Source organism: Ixodes scapularis, unplaced genomic scaffold (genome assembly GCF_016920785.2).
Source record: "Ixodes scapularis isolate PalLabHiFi unplaced genomic scaffold, ASM1692078v2 PGA_scaffold6__148_contigs__length_123643588, whole genome shotgun sequence".
NCBI lineage: Eukaryota > Metazoa > Arthropoda > Arachnida > Ixodida > Ixodidae > Ixodes > Ixodes scapularis.
Genome location: NW_024609881.1, coordinates 11,183,951 through 11,206,095, shown reverse-complemented (window position 1 = coordinate 11,206,095; position 22,145 = coordinate 11,183,951). Strand labels below are relative to the sequence as shown.

The window sequence follows — 22,145 nt, the reverse complement described above, 5'->3', positions numbered from 1 at the left end:
GCCGTCAAAGTGTCGGTTTGCCTATGACGAACTGAAGTTTCTAGGTCACGTGGTTAGTAACGAAGGCGTTCGCCCCGACCCAGGGAAGACTCACGCCGTCGCAGCATTTCCAGTACCGACAGACAAGAAGGCCGTGCGAAGGTTTCTTGGACTATGTGCCTACTATCGGCGCTTCATCCGGGAGTTTGCAAGGATTTCCGCACCACTCACAAACCTCACAAAGGACGCCGAGAAGTTCGAATAGGGCGAGAAGCAGCAGCAGGCATTCGACGAGCTGAAGCGACGACTGCGGACTCTTCCTGTTCTAGGACATTTCGATCAAGATGCGGAAACCGAAATTCACACGGACGCAAGTAACGCTTGACTTGGCGCGGTACTGGTTCAAGTGCAAGGCGGCACCGAGCGAGTTATCGTCTACGCAAGTCGGACACTTTCCAAGGCGGAGAAAAATTACTCCACGACTGAGAAAGAATGCCTTGCTTTCGTCTGGGCAATCACGAAGTTTCGTCCGTATTTCTACGGGAGCCCGTTTCGTGTAGTCACGGACCACCACTCGCTCTGCTGGCTTGCGAACCTCAAGGACCCGTCAGGACGCCTCGCTCGATGGAGTCTACGACTACAAGAGTTCAACATGACTGTGGTCTACAAGTCAGGCCGCAAACACATCGACGCCGACTGTCTGTCCAGAGCCCCCATCGAAACACCTTCCGGCAGCTGCAACGACGAAGACCACGAGTGCTTCCTAGGTGCAGTGAACAGCGACGACATGTCACGACGTCAAAGAGACGATACTGAGTTGCGCGCGCTAATCGAGCACCTCGAAGGACGTGGGGGTACTGTCCGCCGTGTCTTCTCGAGAGCCCTGCCGACTTCCGTCCTCCGACAAGGTGTACTTTACAAGGAGAACTTCGGAGACAACAGCACACCATGGCCGCGGGTAATCCCCACCGACCTTAGAGCGGAGATCTTCCAAGCCTGTCACGACGACCCGACGTTCGGATATCTTAATTACAGCCGTACGCCGGCCCGAATTCGTGAAAGGTATTACTGGCCCAAGCTGCCAAAGACCGTTCACTTCTACACACGGTCCTGCCACGAGTGCCAGCGACGCAAGAAACCGCCGACGAAGCCAGGCAGGTCTCCTGCATCCGATCGCTCCCCCGACCGTACCGTTCCAGCAGATGGGAATGGATCTACTTGGTCCTTTTCCACCATCGACGCAAGGAAACAGATAAATTATTGTCGCCACAGATTATCTCACACGGTATGCCGAAACGAAAGCCCTTCGTGTAGGGACTGCTGTGGAAGTCGCCAAGTTCTTTATCGAATCCATCGTCCTCCGGCACGGCGCTCCCGAAGTTTTGATCTCTGACCGTGGATCATCGTTCATGGCCCACCTGACGCAAGAAATCCTTCGTCTCAGCCACACCAGCCATCGGCGCACAACGGCGTACCACCCACAGACCATCGGGCTGACGGAGAGACTCAACAAGACCATCGCCGACATGATCTCCATGTACGTCGACGTGGAGCACAAGACATGGGACGAGCTGCTGCCGTACGTCACATTTTCCTACAACACGGCCGTGCAAGAGACCACCGGGGTGACACCCTTCCAACTGGTTCATGGTCGTAAAGTAACGACAATGCTGGACGCGATGTTACCCCACGAACCGGCTCTCGACGGAAGCGACGACGCCCAGGTGGTTGCCCAACGGGCAGAAGTCCGCCAGCTCGCCAGACACCGTATTCGAGCCCAACAACGTGTCGACACTGGCCGCTACAACCTTCGTCGTCGGGACGTCCACTTCCAGCCCGGAGACAGGGTGTGGGTGTGGACACCGATCCGCCGCCGTGGTCTCAGTGAGAAACTCCTAAAGCGCTACTTCGGACCCTACAAATACTTCGTCGACTCGGGGATCTGAACTACGAGGTGATGCCCGACGGAACACGGACTTCATCACGCCGCGCTCCACGACCGGAAGTCGTCCACGTCGTGCGCCTCAAGCCGTACTACGCGCGATAAGAATGCGAAATGTGATCTTGTGCACCGCTTGATAGGATTGTGTTTTGCGAGCCTCCGTATGTTCCCATTTTTTTGTTTGTTTCGCTCTGTTTTGTTGCCTTTTACGTGGCATCCAGACGATGCCTTTTTAAAGGGGGGAGTAATGCCACGCTCGTCAGTGAGTGACCGCGCGCGTGGCCGAGTGGTTACCCTGCTTCACTGTCGTGCAGAAAGTCTGGGTTCGATTCCAGTCAGTGGAATGCTCTTTTATTTGTTCTTTCATTGCGTTCTCGTCAGATCGAGTTCTGAATGTTCCTGTCGCCGAACAATTTAGGCCGATTGTTCCAGAACCCAACGCGCGTACATAAGGGACTCTGCGTGCTGATCTGCAGTCAGTTTTCGCCCAGCGTTCGACTCTGCTGCTACGCCGACTTCGACGCCCGCGACGCTCCGTGATTATATTTTGTACCCTTTTATTTTTGGCACAAGTTCGCCACATTAAACGTTTATTTCTTTCTGTTTATTTATTGTTGATTGGTCACCGCCTGTGACAATATGTTGGTAATGCATAATATGAAGAACAGACTGGATGAATCAATAGATTGCGAGGGCATACTGGGCGAGTTACAGAACGGGTTTCGAAAACAAAGGTGGCTGGAGGACAGTATATTTTCTCTAACACAGTGTATAGAAACAACGCAAAAAGAAAACAGATAGCTCTGGCTGGCATTTCTGGATATCAAGGGTGCCTATGACAATGTGAACCAAAGGAACCCGTGGGACATAGTGGAGAGCTAAACCTAGATGAAGTACACACATCAATATTAAGGAACATTTACAAAGATAATAATGTGATTATAACATGGGAAGGTAAGGCAACGGGGAAAATAGAGATAAGACGAGATCTTAGGCATGAGTGCCCGTTGTCGCCTTTGCTGTTTATGTTGTTTCTGAGAGGATTAAAGAATAGACTAGAAAGTGTGGGCTTGGCTTCCACCTTTCGTACTGTAAGCTAGGCCAAAAAATTCAGCACTCCTTACCGGAATAGGTGTATGCGGATGATATCGTACTAATGTCTAACAACCGGACAGAGTTGCTGGAATGAATGAGTATCTGTGGTAGGGAAGGAAAGGAATTAGGTTTAGAAGTCTGTAGTGAAAAATCAGCAGTCATGATTTTTTAACAATGATGAAGTTGTGAGGCTGAAGACACAGAATATTACAGTTGAGAGAGCAAGCAAATACAAGTACCTAGTAGTATGGGTATGTGATGGTGAAGAATATCTCAGTGAGCATGAAAAATATATAATAGGTAAGGGTAACAGAAATGCAGCTGTAATGAAAAGTAGAGCACTTTGGATTTATAGCAGGGTTGAGGTGGTGAGAGAGATTGGGAAAGGGGTCATGGTGCCTGGTTTGACTTTCAGAAACGCAGTGCTATGCATAAAATACGAAGCATGCAAGACTCGAAATAAAACAGCGTGGAGTAGGTAGGCTGGCTTTGAGGGCACATTGAAAAACGCAAAACCAGGGAGTACAAGGAGACTTGGGATGGGCGTCATTTGAGTGCACGGAAGCTGTGACCAAGATAGCACTAGAGGATCGGTTGAGGCAAATGGATGGAGAGCAAGAAGCACGAAAGGATTTGTTCTATTTATACATCAGGAGTATAGACACAAAGTGGAGACAGCGTACCAGGAAATTAAGTGGAAAGTTTTAGGCTATAGTGCAGCTACGGAAGAGCAGGTCTCAGTTAAGAAGAAAGTTAAGGCCACTTGAAAGACATCGGTGGCTAGAGGGAATGCAGGGGAAAAAAGCTCTGGAAAGCTATAGATTAAGCAAAACAGTTATTCCCAAAGAAAGCATTTATGAGAATTTTAGAGTAGCTCATTGTTGTTTGAGGCGAGGACGGGCGTTATGCGAACCAGAACATACAGAGCGAAGTACCAGGAAATGGATACAATGTGCACTGCTTGTGGAGAGGAGGACGAGACGGCTGAGCACTTGATACTCTACTGGAAAGGCCTTCACCCTATGCCTACCGAAGACAACATAGATTTAATAAAGTTTTTAGGTTTTAGAAACAGCGAAGGAAGAGTGGACAGTAGACAAAGTAGAGATTGTCAAGCAAAGATTGAGTGAATAGTGCCAGAAAGAGAAAAAAACTAGGTATTATTACCTGATGGCAAGGGAATTTATAGCCTCACTTTCTTTGCAGTGCGGAGTGAATATAGTTTTCATATTTAAATATTCTAAGTTTAAACGGTAAAACAAAATGGCTTGATGGCGCAAGCTGCCGCCCGAACCAAAGGGCTCAGCCGGATTCATCCATCCGTCCATCCATCAAGGATGGGAGGCACGGGAGGCCAGTAGCCAGCTGCAGTATTTCCTTCACAAACCTTTACATAGCTGGGCGATTGCAGTACTGCCTAGTGACAATATTTGATTGCGGCTCATTGATTGGACCCCCAGCATTGTGTGATCACTCGATTTGGGCTTATGACAATCAATAGCTGGACAAGCATTCGGGTAGTTTTCTGTGTCCAATCGCTGCAATGACGACAACGGACGAACCATGACAATGTCTGGAATTAAGCCCGTGTAAGGTGCCTTGCCAACCCCAGCGTGTGGCTACGATGAACATTAGCGGCGTTGAGTCGGCTCCAGATCACGTGGCCGCTTGTTCTGGCTGCGATTTAAAACAAAAAGAAGGACCTTGCTCTTCATTTGTTCTTTTGCGAATTTGATTGCGTGTGCTGACAATCGGACGGTTGTTTCACAAGTTCTTAACGTGAGGGATCTGTTCTAAGCGGTATTTGCTCAAAGTACAATAATAGCTGCATCACCCCTTTTAGTATTTATTTCACTCAAAATGATTTTCAGGCAGAAAAAAAAATTCGTGTTCTCTTTCTAGCTGTAGTGTGTATTTCACTGACATGAATTCCAGATACCTCCGCAGCATCATGTCTTGTTCTGACAAAATTAGGCTTAGGTAGAGGTGGACTCATAGAGAAATCTGGAATCCCTTTGTTTTATTTTATTTCAGCTAACATCCTCTTCTCAAACATTGGTGCTTTACACAAAGCGCAAGCGCAACATGTTCAGGGACGGACAAAAAATATGTTTGTCCGTCCCTTCCCATTTTCTTCCTCAAGTTTAATTCCTCAAGTTTAATTGTCCATACCATCCCGCTCGTTCAGTCCTTACATGCTCAGGGAGTTTCAGCTTCCTTCGATACCGAAACGCACGTTTTATTTAATCTCCTCCCCTTCCCTCGAATGCAGATTCTTCCGCTATCGACCCTACTTTTAGCAGAGCTGGTACCTTTGTTCCCCTTTGAAGATGTTATGATTAACGGATGTATGCTCTGATGAGAGTGAGGACGAGAGATGTTCTTTGTTCTATATAAAAAGGGGCTCTCGTGGAAATAGCCTTTCACGAGGGCCATATGACGGGATAGTTGTTTATACATTACATAAATAAAAGTAGATCAAAAGACCACGGCAAGTAGAAGAAAGCATATGTTAGTGTAACTTAATTTAAAATACAGTTTTTTGTTTCTTAATTTTGACGTGTAAATAAATTCTTGCGTTGTATCGTCGTTTGTTTTGATTTCATATACCTCCTTAAAGTTCTGCTTTATATTCCTTCGTTTCTTCACTAAACAGCAGTTCCGAGTCAGCACTTTTCCGTTTGTGTATTCCTGTTCTTATATTATTTTTATTTGCACTACCATCGTTTTTTAAATAAAATATCAGCTGCGTTTCCTGATGTTTCTTTGTAGGACTTTTTTTTTCGTGCCTCGGAGTTTTTTGTATGATATTATAAAACCCGAGATGGATGTATTATAGTTTTTTTGTTTCTCAATCTGAAAAATGACGTTAGTGACCCCGAGTGGACACTCCCCCGCGCTATTGTCCAAAGTATTTTTGGAGTTATTCGTATATTTCAAATTAAATGAGAGTGATTTATTTCATTGCTTATCTATTTATTCCTTTAATAAAATTGCAGACAATTCTGAGCCTAAGAAACAGTGTACAGTACAAAAAGGCAAAGTTAAAATAATTAGAAACGACCATTTAACTAAGGACAGAAACAATATCCCAAGCAGCACACTTGCTTGGGCTAGCTGGGGCCAGGATGGGGCCTTGGCCGTAGTAGACTGGACCGGGACCGCCCAGGGAATTCGGTGAACTGCCAGCCTGGCGTCTCACCGTATTTCCCGTGCACCGGTATGCCACGGAACTGCCAGGGAAGGGATTTCCTTGGCGTTCCTCGTCTTTTCTTGGTCCGAACAGACCAGTGTAGACAGGCGGCCGCCAACATTGGCGCTTCAGTGTGTTCATTGGCCCCAGGATTTTACGGAACTGCCAGGGAAGTGATTCCCTTGGCGTTCCTTGTATTTTGTTGGTCCGAGCCGACCGGGGTAGACAGGTGGCCACCAACATTGAAGTCTTAGTGGCGCTTCAGCGTGGTCATTGGCCCCGGGATTCTACGTAACTGCCAGGGAAGTGATTTCCTCGGCGTTCCTTGTATTGTCCTGGTCCGAGCCGACCAGGTTAGACAGGCGGGTGCCAAGATTTAAGGATTTCGTGGCGATTCACTGTATTCACTGGCCCCAGGATTCCACGGAACTGCCGGGGAGTGGTTTCGGGCAGTGGCGTCACAAGGTGGGGGACCGCGCCCGGGTGCAGCGCTCAGGGGGGTGTCGCGACGGGATGCGGGGGGAGGGGGGGGGGGCGCGGCGGGCCACGCGAGAGCGGAGGGTGGGGGGGGGGGGGGGAAGTTCGCGGCGGGCCACGCGAGAGTGGAGGGGGGGGGGGGGGGAGCGGCGGGTTATGCGGCCACGCACGAGCGGAGCGCGGGGGGGGGGGGGGGGGGGGGGAGGAGGGGGGGTGTCGCGGCGGGCTACTGCCGCGAGTGCCGCTGACCCTCGTGACGCCACTGGTTTCGGGTGTCGTTTATTTTTGCAAGATCAGCGCGCGAAGGAACGACGGGCAATTACCGTCGTTCATTATTTTTTGTCTGGAACTTGCTTGACATCGGACCCTGAAGTACTCGATACGGCCACTTTTACTTACATCAACTTAATATCCGTTCTTACGTTGCGCTTAAATTTGACTCTCACGCTATTATCACAAAGCCAGTGACGTACAGCTTCGTACACGAGAATCTGCGCTTAGACTTTTGGCCAGGAACCGTTTCCTCCTTTTCAAGAATATCGCGCTTGTCGGCGTGACGATCGTCGGGCTTTATTGACACGGCCGTGCCGACAGTACATCGCAACCGCAAGCAGGGTCCGCAAAACAGCACCCCATGTCTGATTTCGCAAAACGCCAAAAACAAACTGTTGCACTGGATGCGTAAATTAGAAAAAAAACAATAGAACACATTTCATCAAATTCCAGAGGCCGGTGTTTATTCCAGAACAAATTAACTAATCGCAAATCAGTCGGCGCTTCAAGAAAAAATATGTGAAAAACATGCTGCTCAACTAAATCTGCGTACATTGCAGCGGCGTTGAGCGCGCGTGTTCAATTTTCCGTTCGCTAAGACCCCGAGTTCTTTCCAGACTGAAAAGAATGACCGGGTGCTTCAGTCAAATTGATCGTCCCACCTTTAAATAAACAACAAATATCAGTTTCACATGCTACGTAATTGCATCCTGGTGGTGCGTTTTCTTCGCGAGAGCGAACTTGCCTCAGAAGCTTCAAGCAAAAAATGCTTTCTAAAACCGACATGTGCTAAGCCTTTAGTTTTTCAAATGAAACGCGACACGCAAAACTTCCGACACGAGAAAGGCTTAGATGTTGGCTGGTATTTCTAACTTCAAGAAGAGGCAAGACTGCTCTCGCTGCACCAACGTCAACGCTTAGTGCCGCAGTATGAGAAACTGATTTTTAGTATTTATTTAAAGCGGGAACGACCCATCTGACTCACCTTACACCGCCAACACACGTGGAATGCGGTCCGCACGGACCGCACCACAAGTTACGAAAGCCTTGGCCACGCGTGGTGTAAAGCAAAAACGTTGTATGTGCAAGTGGCGCTAGTGATCACATACATAAAAAAGAAGTCTATTCCGCGGAAAATCGCATTCACCGATGTAAGGAATCGAAACAAAGTAAGGGGTACCGCGAATGTAAATATTTATTTACATTTTTATTTTCATCTCAAAATTAAGCAAGCCGAATTTTAATCCGCGTTTGGATAGGTTCCACGTGGACTCATGCTTATCAGAATTTGTAAATACGAAATAAGCTTAGCTTAGGCAGTCAAAACATAGATGACATAGATCTACCCTGCCATCTATTACACTATCTACATACAAAACATAGATTACATCTATGTTTTGTATCATTTCTTTGTTCTATGACTCTTCATTCTCTCTTTCACCATAAATACGAGCGAAGGTGAGCTCGTGACGTGTCAACATCGACCTCACATTGCTTTCGCTCGCACTGATCGTGAAACGGAGTGTAGGACATGTGGGGCACGTTTCGGCGGTGCACGCGTCGACGTGTTCAGAACTAATTTGTTCTACGTCATCAAGGTTAGCGTAACTTCTGCAGGGCAAAAATTGCAAATTGGGTTATGGGGATATTCATACAGCGTGTAGTTGGTCAGCCATTTAAAGTTGCGACGAGTCACTCGCGGTAGATGAGCAATTTAGCCGGTGCAGTACAACCACTAGCCTGGGGTCTTTAACGTGCACCACGCAGTAGTGATACACGACCGCACGCCGGTACGATGCTCATCCAGATCGAAACGGGCAGGGGTGCGGATGGAACCCAGGATCCCTGGGTTCTGTTGCGCGAGCTTTTCGCTCCGCGTGCTCCGAGCTGGTGTGCTCTAGCCCACTCAGCCGCCGATCCTGCTCCGGAGGGAAACATGTCTTCTGTTTAGACACGCACAGCAAGTTAGCGAGTGGATTACACCGCTGTATGCACTGAAGCTGTAGCGATCTAGAAGGTCCACGAAAAAAAAAAAAAAAATACAGCCATACTCGTTGGCAGGTTGAAAGTAAACGCTGGGGAGGGGGTCGGCTCCTCCCGAGCGTTCGCTCTGCAAAAGTGGAAAGAGATGGGAGGAGCTGCTTCATCTCAAAACTGAAAGTTTTCAGATGAAGCAGCTCCTCCCTCCTTCGATTTGTGTGAATGTTGTAAGGAAAAAAACGCAGTGCCTCTTATGCTCATTTAGCGACGCAGCCAGGAATATTTTATAAGGTGGAGGGGGAAGGGGGGGGGGGGACGCTTCTCCCGCCTCCCCTGTATTTACATCACTGGTGTATTGTCGGCTGTACATGATCTTGAATTTCTCAAAACATCCTGTTTTACTGAGCCACAAAACACGGCCTGTAATTCAAACCAAAAAAAAAAAAAAACTTAAAAAATACGTACATTTTTTAACAAAAAAATAAAAACTTAAAACAGATATCCAGTGAATGATTAAGCAATTACATGTATTCACAAATAAAAAATCAAGTCGAATTAAGATATTAAACACCGTTTGTTTGAAGGACCAGATGGACATGAGTTGATGCAGATTCCAATCAGCAAACAAAGGTTATCAAGTAACGTATAACAGGAAAAGAAGCTGGGAAATTATGTCTGCTCGCATTCGATTGACTTCAAAGTTTGTATAGAGTACGATAACTGCAGTAATGTCAACCGTAGTGACACCGGCCCCAGAAATATGGACTGAGATAGAGCGGGGTCGAAACCGAAACTATTAAGTCGTATTTCAATCCTTGGCTGCCTTGGCTGGCTTGGCTTCGTGCCAATTCAAAGCCGCAAGCAACTTCTGGATCCTTGTTCGTTCCGGAGAGGACACAAAGGCCTTTCTCGGAGTGCGTCAGTCGATCCGAGTTTAGGTAAGTTTTGCCGATTTCATATTCATAATGCATGCTAGAAGAATATCCAGATATGCTAGATCATCTTCGGAACAACGTAGCTCATGTTGCCACCGTAATTCGGATGATTTTTCACTTTTTTTCTACGATTTGAGTCGAAAAAAGTGAAATCGTCTTAGCCCTGACCGGCGGCGGCGGCGGCGCCGCGGTGCCGCCGTGCCGCTATCTTGAGAATCCCGTGAATGCTCTGCGACACCGGAGCACTGCAGAGACGCTGATTAGATTGTTTCTAAAGTACGCGTTGCTATCAGTGAACTGTTCTGTGTTGTTAAACGCTTGATTGCGTGTCGTCTCGTCCTTTTTCATGCTAGCGGCAGCGTTGAGTTGTGCCCAATGTTTTGAAACTCCCGGCCCGCGCGTTCTGGGTTTTCACGCCGCGTCCAGCGGGATGGCGCGGTTCGACTGGCGCTGGCGTTTGGCGTATTGATAGGACACGCTCCTAACTGGGTGTCGTCGTTGTGCTCGTGTACGGCGTGTGCCTCGCGCCGGCGTGCGGTGCGTGGCGTTGGGTTTGAGGTGCTCGAGCCTTGAGTTTCTTATACTTGGGACACACGGGCAACTCGAATGCCATTTACAACGAATGACATTTGAGCGGACGGCCAATCGGCGCGCGACACTCCGGGCGTGACGCATTCCACGCGCGACAGATAGCGAGCTGATTCGCCGATCACACAATTGTCATTCGTTGTAAATGGCATTCGAGTTGCCCGTGTCGCACAGGTGTTAAAAGTGTTTACCGAGCCCTGTTAATCTCATCGTTCTTGTTGTTTTCTCCCTTGTTGCCTGTTTGTTATTTTGATCATCTTGCTCTGGTTGATTGGCTAGCAGACGATCGTGCGTACGGGCCCCTGCATATATGTCTAGCCTTGCGAGCCACCCCGGGTACTACTGTCGCTAATAATGATTATTATTGCTTGCCTTAGCGACGTTTTAATTTACCCCGGCTACATTCGTGACTTGTAGAACTCGTGGGTGCACAAGTAGTTTACATGGCTGAGGAAAGAGGCTGAATGATTTGATTAAAATGCTCTGATCTGGTATAGAACGTTTAGTGGTACTGGGGAGACACATACAAAGCAAGGAGATCCAGCTTTGAATGTGTTGGCTCCCTACTTACTACAACGTTTAAATACCTGAGGCCCTGGTAAAGTTGAAGGGAGTCTCTTGAAACATTTGTGGAAAGACCCAAAGCTGGATACAATTTTAGTCTAATAGCTGGTCCACACTGTTGCAACCGACTAGGACTGACTCCGACAAAACCAGTCTTTAAGCCTCTTGTGACGGCTTATGACCACGCCGTCCAGCAGTAATAATGGCAGTCGTAAGCGGCTTAACACCCTGTTTTGTTCAACTCGGTCGTAGTCAGTTGCAACAGTGTGAACCAGCTCTAACGCCTCTTAGGCGCATGCGCAAACAGTAGCTTCGGGATAAACTTGCGCATTGCACTGCCCCAAAGGATTTCAATCACATCCCCGGTGTTTATTTTTAATTTGTATCCCTGCACTGCAGAACATGTCAAGAGGCTTGTTGATTGCTGTGCATGTGCCTATCAAGCGAGCTGTGCTATTTTTAAGTGGTGTTTAATTTGTTTTTAGCTTCCTGGGATTTCTTGAGGTACCAGTAGGTATCTAAGCTCTACATGCACATTGTTCTTAATGGGCACTTCACCAGGAATTTTTTTTTTTGGGGGGGGGGGGGGGCAGCAAAATGGACGATTCTGGGGGGGGGGGGGGGATAGGGCAGGTAATAAAGAAAAGGTGAGGTAGGCTCCTCCCCCCCCCCTTCCGGCTGCGTGCCTGGTTCTTAATACAATTACGTCATGAAGAAGCTAATTTTCCTTGTTTGGTTGAGTTTAATGGTGCTGTCATCATGGTCTTTGCACTGTCGACAACAAGAGAAGCGTAATGTTGGCACTTTTTCTTTTGTTGATCTGTGAAGCAAGTTTTGGTTTCTTTGTTTGTTCCAGAATATCAGTCTGATTCTTATTCATGGTATTGCAGGAAGTCTGTATCATCAAGAAAAAACTGCAGGTGGTTGAAAGCGGCCGATCAGCTGCCAGTCTGGATAGTAGCCATCAACCCAGCAAAGGCCTGCAGGCGAATCAGCCCAACCTGTTTCTCTGCTGCCTTTCAAGACAGGATGCTTTGTGAAAGGTGAAACGGGGCCCATGCACCGCTTCCGCAGGGCCCTGCTGGTATTTATCTGACCTTTTGTTTTCCTAAACAAATAACACCATTACAAACTGTAATATACCAAGCAATTGCCCACTCTAAATTGGGGATGACCATGGAGAGCTGGGGGATAGGTGTACCAGAATATGTGTAGCGAGGATTGCGCTGCAGAACCCAGGGGTCCTGAGCTCGGTCCCCACCCTTGCTCACACACACCAGTGAGATTGCTAGCCAACTGGCATACGGAAACAACTAGGAGTCCCGGTTCCCACTGTCCCATTTGTCATACACGTTGCACACCACTTGCTTGGTTTGTTTTAAGATTTCTTGGTTGCCAAACTTCATAAAAATCTTACATGTCAAACAAAGGGGCGAGCTCACAGAGTGTGCCTACAATAAACCACACTGATGATGCCCAAATATGCGCATGATAAAGATGCCATCTTAATTTTGCAAGGAGCTAGAAAACCTAGGGTGAATTTAAACCAAGAAAACACAAAATAGCTAAAAAGGAAATGCTCTAGGTTTGGCACGTCCTGGCTAATGTTATGCTAACATTCTAAAGTCAAAGCTAAATGGAACAATTTTACATATATTTTAATTGGTTACGTTCCACCCAGCAAATTATTATGGTTGAACTATATTCAGCTATGCAGTGAAATGGTGTCCTTTGGCTCTCTAGCTTTAGCTCCATTGCCACGGAACGTTGTCCCCAAGTATATCACTTTCTAGCTCTTTTCGACTGCACCCCTCCTATTCCTCTCCTGCTTTGCTGTTCTACTCGTTCTATCCCCATTTTGTCTGCCAGTCGTGGAGATAAACGCCCATGGCGACAGGGTGCCTGATGTCTCTTTCATATAGTTTTTTAACTTGCTTAAAATAGAGGAATAGGCTTTAATATGTCCTTAGATGAGTTGATATGTTTCAAAAGTAGGGGTTGAGCGCTTACTCTGCCGTGGGTGCATGCTCGGTGTTTTTTGGTAGTTTTATGGTGCTGTGCGTTACTAGAATAAGTTGGGCTTTAGTATAGTTACCGTATATGTGTACAGTAAATCACGCAGTTGTTAATGGCCGTTAGTACCTAACTCAACCCTGTGCAGGGTGTCTATGAGCTGAAAATTGGTATTGTTGAGAAATTCGGCAATTGGAAAAGTCTCAAGATTTCCAGCCTAATCAGTATCAATCAGGGAATTTCAGCCTTCCTTTCTCTGAATGTAAGCAAAAGACACGTGTGGTGGGGCACATGCACCTTCCTCCTACTCAGCAACTCGGCCGGCCTGCCAACGTAAATCTTTGCTGGAAACTAGAGTCTTGGTAGAATCCAAAGATGCAACTTCATCTCGAAATGTATTTAAAGGCAAACTTCTATACTCTCAGTGAACTGCTGCTGCTTATGGCAGATTTGTGGAAGGGCTTCATAGTGCGAGAGTTTGTCTCTATAGCTACCTTAGTTGCTCCTGAATAAACTTCTAGGGGATCTTTTCCGAGCTGTGAACATCATGACAGTTGAGGTAGTTTCTGCTGGAAAAGGGAGGGGGTGCAGAGAGGGTATCCCTCAGCTTGACAGTCCATAGAAGCTTTGTCAGTCAGGATTTTGAATGTTGCGAGGACAATGACGGCTGTGTTAGCTCATATATTTTTTGCCAGAAGTTGTACGACTAACTGCCAGGATTGCAACATCCAACAGCATGACATGCCAGCTCCTGTGGTGTCATTTAATTTTGTCGCTTAGAGACCACTTTTGGTACATGGGTTATATAGAACACTAAACAAACCAGTTGGAGGCGCATTCCAGGCACCATAACGTAGCCTCTGCTGCTGAGATGTTCTTATTGCAGGTATAATTTCCGATTCTTTTTTTTTTTTGTTTTTCAGTGGGAGCTCATGGAGGTGGCACGGTGCATGGAAGGACAGAGTGGCTGACAGTGAGCTGCCCAAGCAAGCTGCTGGCTCTTGTGACCGTCTCCGAAAGCCTCTGGATGGGCTAAATTGCAGACGTGCCTGGACATTTATAAATGGTAAACACAATCTAGACTAGCTTTGAATTATGCCTTGGTCTAACGGATGTAGCTTGGATGTCGTGTTTGGCTGCTAGAATGGAACTGGATAATGTTAAGCGGCACATGTCACCAAGTAAGCACACGGTGAGACGCTTATCCACAAACTCGGCTTCCCAGTCCATGAGCCATCAAAGACCCAGCCAAAGAGATCCCGAGTCATCCATGATTTCATATTTAATACGTATATGATGGTTTTACTGCAACAGCTCATACTATTTGGCATTCTAAACTTTCCCATCACTAAGGATACATTTTTGTGGTGCCATCCGTGTTGGTTTTCAAAAGCTCTGATATCTGGGCCTTGTTCTGTTAGCTTCCATGCGAACTGTGAATCGCTTGCCAGGGATGCTTTTGCCACTGCAGGCCAATTTCCTTGGCAAGGCATTTAACTATTTCTGGTTTCATACTTGGCTTCAATTGATTGTTCAGCCATTGACTTTCTCTTTCGACGCTGGCACTGCCACCACAATAGTCCCATCACATACACTGGCACCACTGCTCGTTACAAAAGGTACAGCCGTTTCCATCTATCTATCCATCCCTTAGATTGTCTTTTCTCCTATGCCATGGTGGCCCTTAAGTTAATGTAGCTATCCACTTGCAGTGAAGTTCTTCACATCAAGTTAAAAGGAATCTTTCACATTCTTTTAGAAGATTCTTCACTTCAAGAGTAAAAGGAGTTTTTCACATGCCTTTAGAAGATTGGTCCCAATATAGGAATGTTGCTTGCCCCGACATCTCTAAACCACCTCTGTAGTGGTTTCTCGATGTCTTAACATGCCGTGCGTCAGAATGTGTTTTGTCGCGCTTTTATGTCACACCGTTTGTTGAGTAGTTTACAAAGATCTTGTGGGCTCCAGTGACACAAAACTTTTTGTCTCCTTCTCCACATGCCTTATTATTTCAAGTTTTGTTGCAAATGTCAACTTTGCCCTCTAGACATTCACAGTCATAACAACTCTCACAGAATTCAGTGGTTATTGTACTCTTTTTACTGGTTTTCTTTTTGAGCAAAATGTGCAAGTGCCAAATGCACAAGCTCTGAGGAAGGGATCAAGAAGAAAGAAGGTGGAACCCGCGCATGGTGTGGTTGTGGTGGAACGCGAAGCAAGGCATCGGCGCTATGGCCGGTGGAACGGCAAGCAAGGCTTCGTGGGTTTGGGTGGTCAAACCTTGAGCAAGGCTTCGTCAAGACTGTTGGTGGGCCCCGAGCAAGTCTTAGACAATGTGCCTGTGCTTGTGAGTGAGCGCTGTGTGGCGCTGTAAGCACCCAAGCCACCACCGACATCTTGGGACCATGATTGGACTCTCCTCCTCCTCCAAATGTATGGCATCTTTGATTTGGCTTCTGTTTCTTTTGTTATGTTTTCAAAGCTTTTGTGTTTTCCTTCTGCGGTTATGAAGAGTGGAGCGCTTGCAAGATATGTTCTATTCCTTTATTTATTCCTTTTGTTTTACGACTGTGTGTGCGTCCTGTGCACCTTTTTTTACTTTTGAATTTCTTTACTATTAAATAGTGTTCCGTAACGCCAGGCTTGACTCACTCTCAATTCCTACTGCCTCTCAGGAAGTCCATCGCCTAGGTGTGGCCTTAGCACCTGGACAGCGGTCCAGTTCAAATTACAAGTTTGTTTTTATAGGATCTTTTCCAACCGAACCTGTGACTAACTTGTGACAGGTTCAAGTCCTGTAGTGGATGCCAGTTTGTCACAGGTTCGGTTGGAAAAGATGCCATAAACAAACCAACTTGTAATATGAATTGGACCGCTGTCCAGGTGCTAGGGCCACACCTAGGTGATGGACTTCATTAGAGGCGGTAGGAATTGAGAGTGACTTGTACCTGGCATTTCGAAACACTATTTATTAGTAATGAAATTCAAAATTAAAGAAAAGGTGCACAGGACGCACAAACGGTCGTAAAAAAAATGAAAATAATAAAGGAAAAGAACATATCTTGCAAGCCTTCTGCTCTTCGTAACAGCGGCAAGAAAATCACAAAAGCTTCGAAAGCGTAACAAGGAGGGAACAGAAGCCAAATCAAAGATGCTAGACATTTCGTACGAGGAAAGTCGAATCATGGTCTTAAGATGTCGGTGGTGGTCCCAGTCCCTTGCGGCACCAGTCGGAGTCGAGAACTTTTGGTGGCTTGGGTGCTTATAGTGCCGAACAGCGCTCGCTCACAAGCACATGCACATCGTCGAAGTTTGCTCAGGGCCCACCAACCATCTTGACAAAGCCTTGTTCGGGGTTCGACCTCCCACATCACTGAAGCCTTGCTTGTTGTTCCAACCACTGAAGCCTAGCTCTACGCAGCTTCCGCCTTCCTTCTTTTTTTCTTTTTCTTCTCTTCTGAGCTCGTGTTTTCGGCACTTGTGCATCTTACTCAAAACGGAAGCCAACGAAGAAAAAAATCGTTCAATTCTGTGACAGCAACATGTAGGCCTATTTGTTGGTTGATTCTAATGTCAAATATCCATGATTGTCCACATTGGATATCATTTGCCTGTGGTGTGTTCTGCAGCCACAAACATCTGCCATGCCACCGCTACGCATTAGTGTTCACTGGAGAAACCTGCTACGTGGCTTCAGAGCATTCAGTCATTAATTTCAACACTAGGGAATTTGACAGTGATGTCTCATGCAAATGGACACCTCCGTTCCTACCCAAAAGCATCCATAATGTGAGCTGTGCATAATAACAGGACAAAATGCAGGTATTTACCCGGTTGGTCCCCGAAAACGGTTTTTATATAGCAGAGTACTCATATTATTGAGACATGACTGTTTCCCCACCCTGGCCGAGTCCTACTAGAGCGACAAAGAGAAACACCTGACACTGATATGCCTCAAGCCTGGATAATACGCCAAAAAACGCAGACGAAATGAAGGAAGATCTGGGTAGGACACGTCTTAACTCTTAACTGAATAGTTTACTTTGGTAAAAAAAAAATATATCTACTGATAGGAAGTAACACATGCTGTGTGAACACTGTAAACCTGATTCGCATGGTGTGATTTTACTTGCGAGTTTGCTGTTGTGACGTCACTCATGCAGCGAAATATAGGCATGGGGGAAGCTGCAGTGCCTGACGTCACAGGTGTAAAGTTGCAAGCCAAATTGCGACATGTGAAGTGGGCTGATGCGACGTCTGAACGCACTCCCCCAGAAACGAGCGTCAAAAAAATTGGGTTGTGTGTGTGTTTATACAGCCTAGAACTTGGTCTGCCTCACAGGGGCGACGAGTCTCCCAGCTGTAGATGAGAAATTTAGCCAGTGCGGTACAGCCGCTAGCCTGGGGTCTTTAACGTGCATCACGCAGTAGTGATACACGACTGCAAAACGAGCGTCATTGGCTCTGCAGACCGTGGAATTCTTTGTCATGTAATAGTAATGAGGGTGGGCTCACATGAGTTGTTATTCTAGGATTTCATCAAGAAGGCATTGTGAATTTTCCTCTTTGCTTTTGTCTTGTAGCAGCCCATGACACTAGTCTTTTTCTAAGTTGGACTTGCACTCACAATGGACAGAGTGAATTGCTAGGTGACCTTCTGGATAAAATACCAGGGTAACAACTCTTGTCTGAGGTGCACCCTTAGTGTCATTGTCTGACAGAATTTCACTCCCTGTGCAACTAGTGGCACTGGTTTCTGAGGAAGTGCATTTTGACCTTACAGTGTTCTGCCAGCAGGTGTCAGTTTTTATCTGTATAGATGCTTTTAGGGAGTCAGTTACTCGAGCTGCCACCAGTCGGCGCGCTTAACGGGCTGCCATAGCTGACCTTCATTTTGTCGCCGTTGCTCCGCATTGTGTGCTGCAGCGGTCACGACCAGAGCTTTGTTTTCGTGTTCTTTTACGTTCCGCGTTGAAGTCGAGTGTTTTCTTTGGGTCTTTTTGATATTACAGGCTTTCATTTATTCATTTGATACCTATGTTTCAATATAGATGTTGTATTTTCTTATTTATAGAATGGAAACTGACAGTGAATGGATCACTATACAAGATCATGGCCTAGGCTTCAGAGAACATGTAAGTTCATCACATTCTTTTGTTTTTGTCGCTAATAAAGGGCAGTCAACACCATTGCGACATATGAAAATATCAACTGACGCAGTGAGGCTATCTCCAGATGCCCATCGTTGGTTTGGCACGCAAAACCCTCAAATTTTTGGCAGTGAGGCTATCGCAGTCGTGCTTCTCGGTGCATGTGCGCGCTTTTAGACATTGTTTCCGTAGATAAAAGCCGGACCGCATGTAAGCGCTTTAGCGAGCAAGACGAGCGACAACGACAAGTCAGCAACGAAAGTTTCTCACTGCCACCCGTCGCGGCGCTCGGCTTTTGGATTTCTAGAAAACCGCATGAAAGCGATTTGGGTAGCAACGAGACAAGCGACTCGCTTCGCTTTCGCTCGATCAGTCGTGCGACAAGGCAAACCGCACGCAAGCGACCAAAACGATGAGCGACGTTTTCTAGAAATCCAAAAACCGAGCGATGCAACGGGCGACAGCGAGAAATCTTCGTCGCTGACTCTCATCGTTGTCGCCGTTGCTCGTCTCGCCGCTCGCTTGAGCACTTACATGCGGTTCGGCTTTTACTTACATAAACAATGTCTAAAGTTCGCACATGCAGCAAGAAGCACGACTGCGATAGCCTTACAGCGTCAGTTGAAATTTTTATGTGTCGCAATGGTGTTGACTGCCCTTATTAGCGATAAAAACAAAATGTGATGAACTTAATGGTCTCTGAAGCCTAGGCCATAATCTTGTATCGTCGATCCATTCGCTGTCCGATTCCATTCCATAAATAAGAAAATACAAGAGCGATGTTCAAATGTCGATATCAAATGATTAAATGAAAGCCTGAAATATCGAAAGGACCTAAAGCAAACACACGATTTCAATGCAGAACGTAAAAGAACTCGAGAACAAAGCTCCGGTGGTGGCCGGTGCAGCACACAACGCGGAGCAACTGCGAGAAACTGAAGGTCGGCTGTGGCGGCAGGGTCACGTGACGTCAAGGTGGCGGCAGCGCACCCATGAAATGTTGCCTGAAAGGGTCTATATGTATTTCTGTTTTTTTATACAAACCATTCAGTTGAAGGTTATGCAGTGTTCTGGCCAGATCTTCCTTTGTTGTGTCTGTGTTTTTTTTTGGCATATTATTCAGTGATGAATGGCCAACTTGCCATCTTAAGCCCCAAGACCATGCAGCATGCATACCAAGATATCTTTTGGCAGGCTTGCAATAACTTGTGCTTACTTCATGAGCCTCGAAAAATGGGAAGCCTGCCAAAGGTATCTTCGTGTGCATGCTGAATGTATTTAAGTCGTGTCGGGGTCGGTTGTTCCTCTTGGTTGCTTTAGTAGGACTCTCATCCCATTTTACATTGAAAGTTTATAATACAATTTCACAAGAATATTGCTCACATTCATTGTATTTATTGATTCAATATAATCAAGTCAGACTGAATGTTTTTCTGATCTGATTTTCTTTTGTGTTGTTTTAATTACTAGAGAATTTGGTGTTTTGTGGGTTTATAGCTTCAGGGCTGTCAGTGGAAGTTGAGACCACTTTATATTGCAACCTTAGAGGTAGCAAGGTGTAAAGTTGGGCGAGTTGGTTGATGGTCATATTGAACGGGTTAAAACAGCGCAAAAAAGATAGACCAGTAAAAGGAAAGACAGCGCTGTGTTTGTGATTAAACATGAGGAAGATGCATAGAAAGGGGGACGGACAACGAAGTTGTCCATCTGTCCCCCCCTTTCTATGTGTCTTCCTCATGTTTAGTTACTGTACCAACATGCTCGTTTTGTACGTAACTGTGTCTGTGTTTCCTTTTACTGGTCCTTCGTCTTTTTAGAGGTAGGTAACATAAATACCAAAAAGTACTTCTATGCATTTAAAGAAAAGCAGATAGAAAACATTGTCTTTACAGTGAAGTTGTACTTATGGCTTGGTTTTACAATCAAGAGAATCAAGAAAAATTCTCTTGCGGCAATTCAAAGTCTGCTTTCAAACGATCTGAGCAACCTTCCACAGTACTGTATGTTATATGTGGTGTTCACATTGAGGTGCTCTAACTGGCTTTTATTTCGCATTTACTGACAGTAGTATTCTACAAATGGAGGGAAATCATGTTTGTCACTGTCAAGTTCTGTAGTTCCTGCGTTATGTATTCTCCTGCAGTATGAAAGACCCAGTGGGAGCGCCTGGCCGAGGCAGTGACTGGTGTGCTCTGGGAGATCCCAATCTACCCAAGGGGGAACTCACTTAGTGCTCAGCTAAAGTGCAATGCACACTTATCAGTTTTTGGGGTCACGGTGGAGAGCAGTTCATTCACATTATGTCACAGCCACTAATTCTGAAATGGCTGTCCGAGAGAAACTGGCCCGAGTCAAGGCAATTATTTTCACTTCTAAAGTGCATGGTCCATGCCATCCTTCTGATTAATAAATCCGCTCATCGACATTTTATTTTTCAGATATGAGACTCGGGTGCAACATTAATATTTGTGCCTGTTTTCAAATTTTACACCAGAAACAACTGATAACAAAAACAATAATGAGCATGCTTACTTCGAGCCTCCATGATCATATCTCTGGGCGCAATGCCGATAAAGCACGCTCTTAGTCTAAACCTAAACCAAAAACTGGTCGCAAGCTCAGGACCAGTTCAGCCCTGAGTGAGCGTCCTTTCCTCGAGGCAGAACAGAATCTCTTGGAGCGCACATAGCGCCCCCGACCCCGGTCATCTCGGCCACGCGCTTTTAGTACGTCTTTTATATTGAAGGAGACTGAAGATACCACCAAGACCTTTTGGGTGGCCTTTCTGCTGTTATAATTTAATTAGGAGCATGATTTACAGTTTATGTAAAACATATTTACTAAACATGCATCACTGGTTATCTTGTTCCTTCTCCAGGTGCTGCTATCCAGCTCTACGTCACAGCCATGAAGTGGCCATGGGGTGAACTATGTACAACTGCTGTCATTAGTACTCGAATCGGCAGAGCCACCTACTAGCTGTGAAGCCCAGTTGCCAGGCAGCAGATACTCGACCAGCAACCAGCCTTTGTCGCTCTAGTGGGACACGAGAGCGACAAACAGAAACAAACGACAGCTACAAGCCTCCAACCCATTCAGCATGCCCGTGGTGGTACTTTTGGCAGGCGGCGTTTATTCGTTCGGTGCTCGTGAAATAAGCATCAGTGATTCTAAGCCTGCCAAAGATACCCTCGCGTGCATGATGCTTGTGTTTAAGCATAGCCTCCTTTATTCTACAAAGCCTGTCAAATCGGGAAAGGCTCAGGTTTGAGACTTGTCGTCATTTGTTTCTGTTTGTCGCTGTAGTGGAACTCTGGCATAAGCTAGCACCATGTACTGAACATGAAATAAAAAACCACTGTATCAAACTTGACTTGATTTTGCAGCTTCATTTGCATGCCAACCGCACAATAAATACAGCAGCTCGCACATGTTTTCAACTTTCATTTTATTGTTTAAGTATTCTGAGGAAATTACTTTAGCAGCTCCATTAATCGTGGGTCACTAAATCCTGAACTAAGTAGCAACCAGTTTTTTTCTGCACACAGCACCAAAAATTGGAGATATATGCCACAAAAAACATCCTTTGAATGACAGCATAGACTTCCTTGGGAGAAGTGTGTAAATTCCCCGTATAGCCAAGATTGAATGACCAGAGAACTCCCACCCTGGCCCACACTGCATTTACACCGTTTTGCCAAGCTTGACTGACCACTGAACTGCCAGTGTGGCCCAGGATGCATTTAGACCGTTTTGCCAAGCTTGGCTGACCACTGAACTGCCAGCCTGGCCCAGGCTTGTTTTACACCGTTTAGCCAAGCTTGGCTGTACAAGGAACCCCCACTGAACTGCCAGGCCGGCTAGCCAGGCTGGGGCTAGCTTGCCCCTTGGAGCAAAACGGTGCTTGGGCCAGGGAAACTTTCCCTGGCTGCCCAAGCAGGCTCAAGCTTGAGCCG

General features: G+C 46.4%; 1 long non-coding RNA gene across 1 annotated transcript; it reads left to right on the top strand.

Annotated features, from left to right (window-relative positions):
- Positions 1–9,691: 9,691 nt before the first annotated feature.
- On the top strand, positions 9,692–21,562 carry LOC120841226. Its single transcript, XR_005715712.2, has 4 exons — positions 9,692–9,877; positions 11,917–12,110; positions 13,963–14,105; positions 21,068–21,562. It is a non-coding gene; the product is annotated as an uncharacterized LOC120841226 (long non-coding RNA).
- Positions 21,563–22,145: the final 583 nt, after the last annotated feature.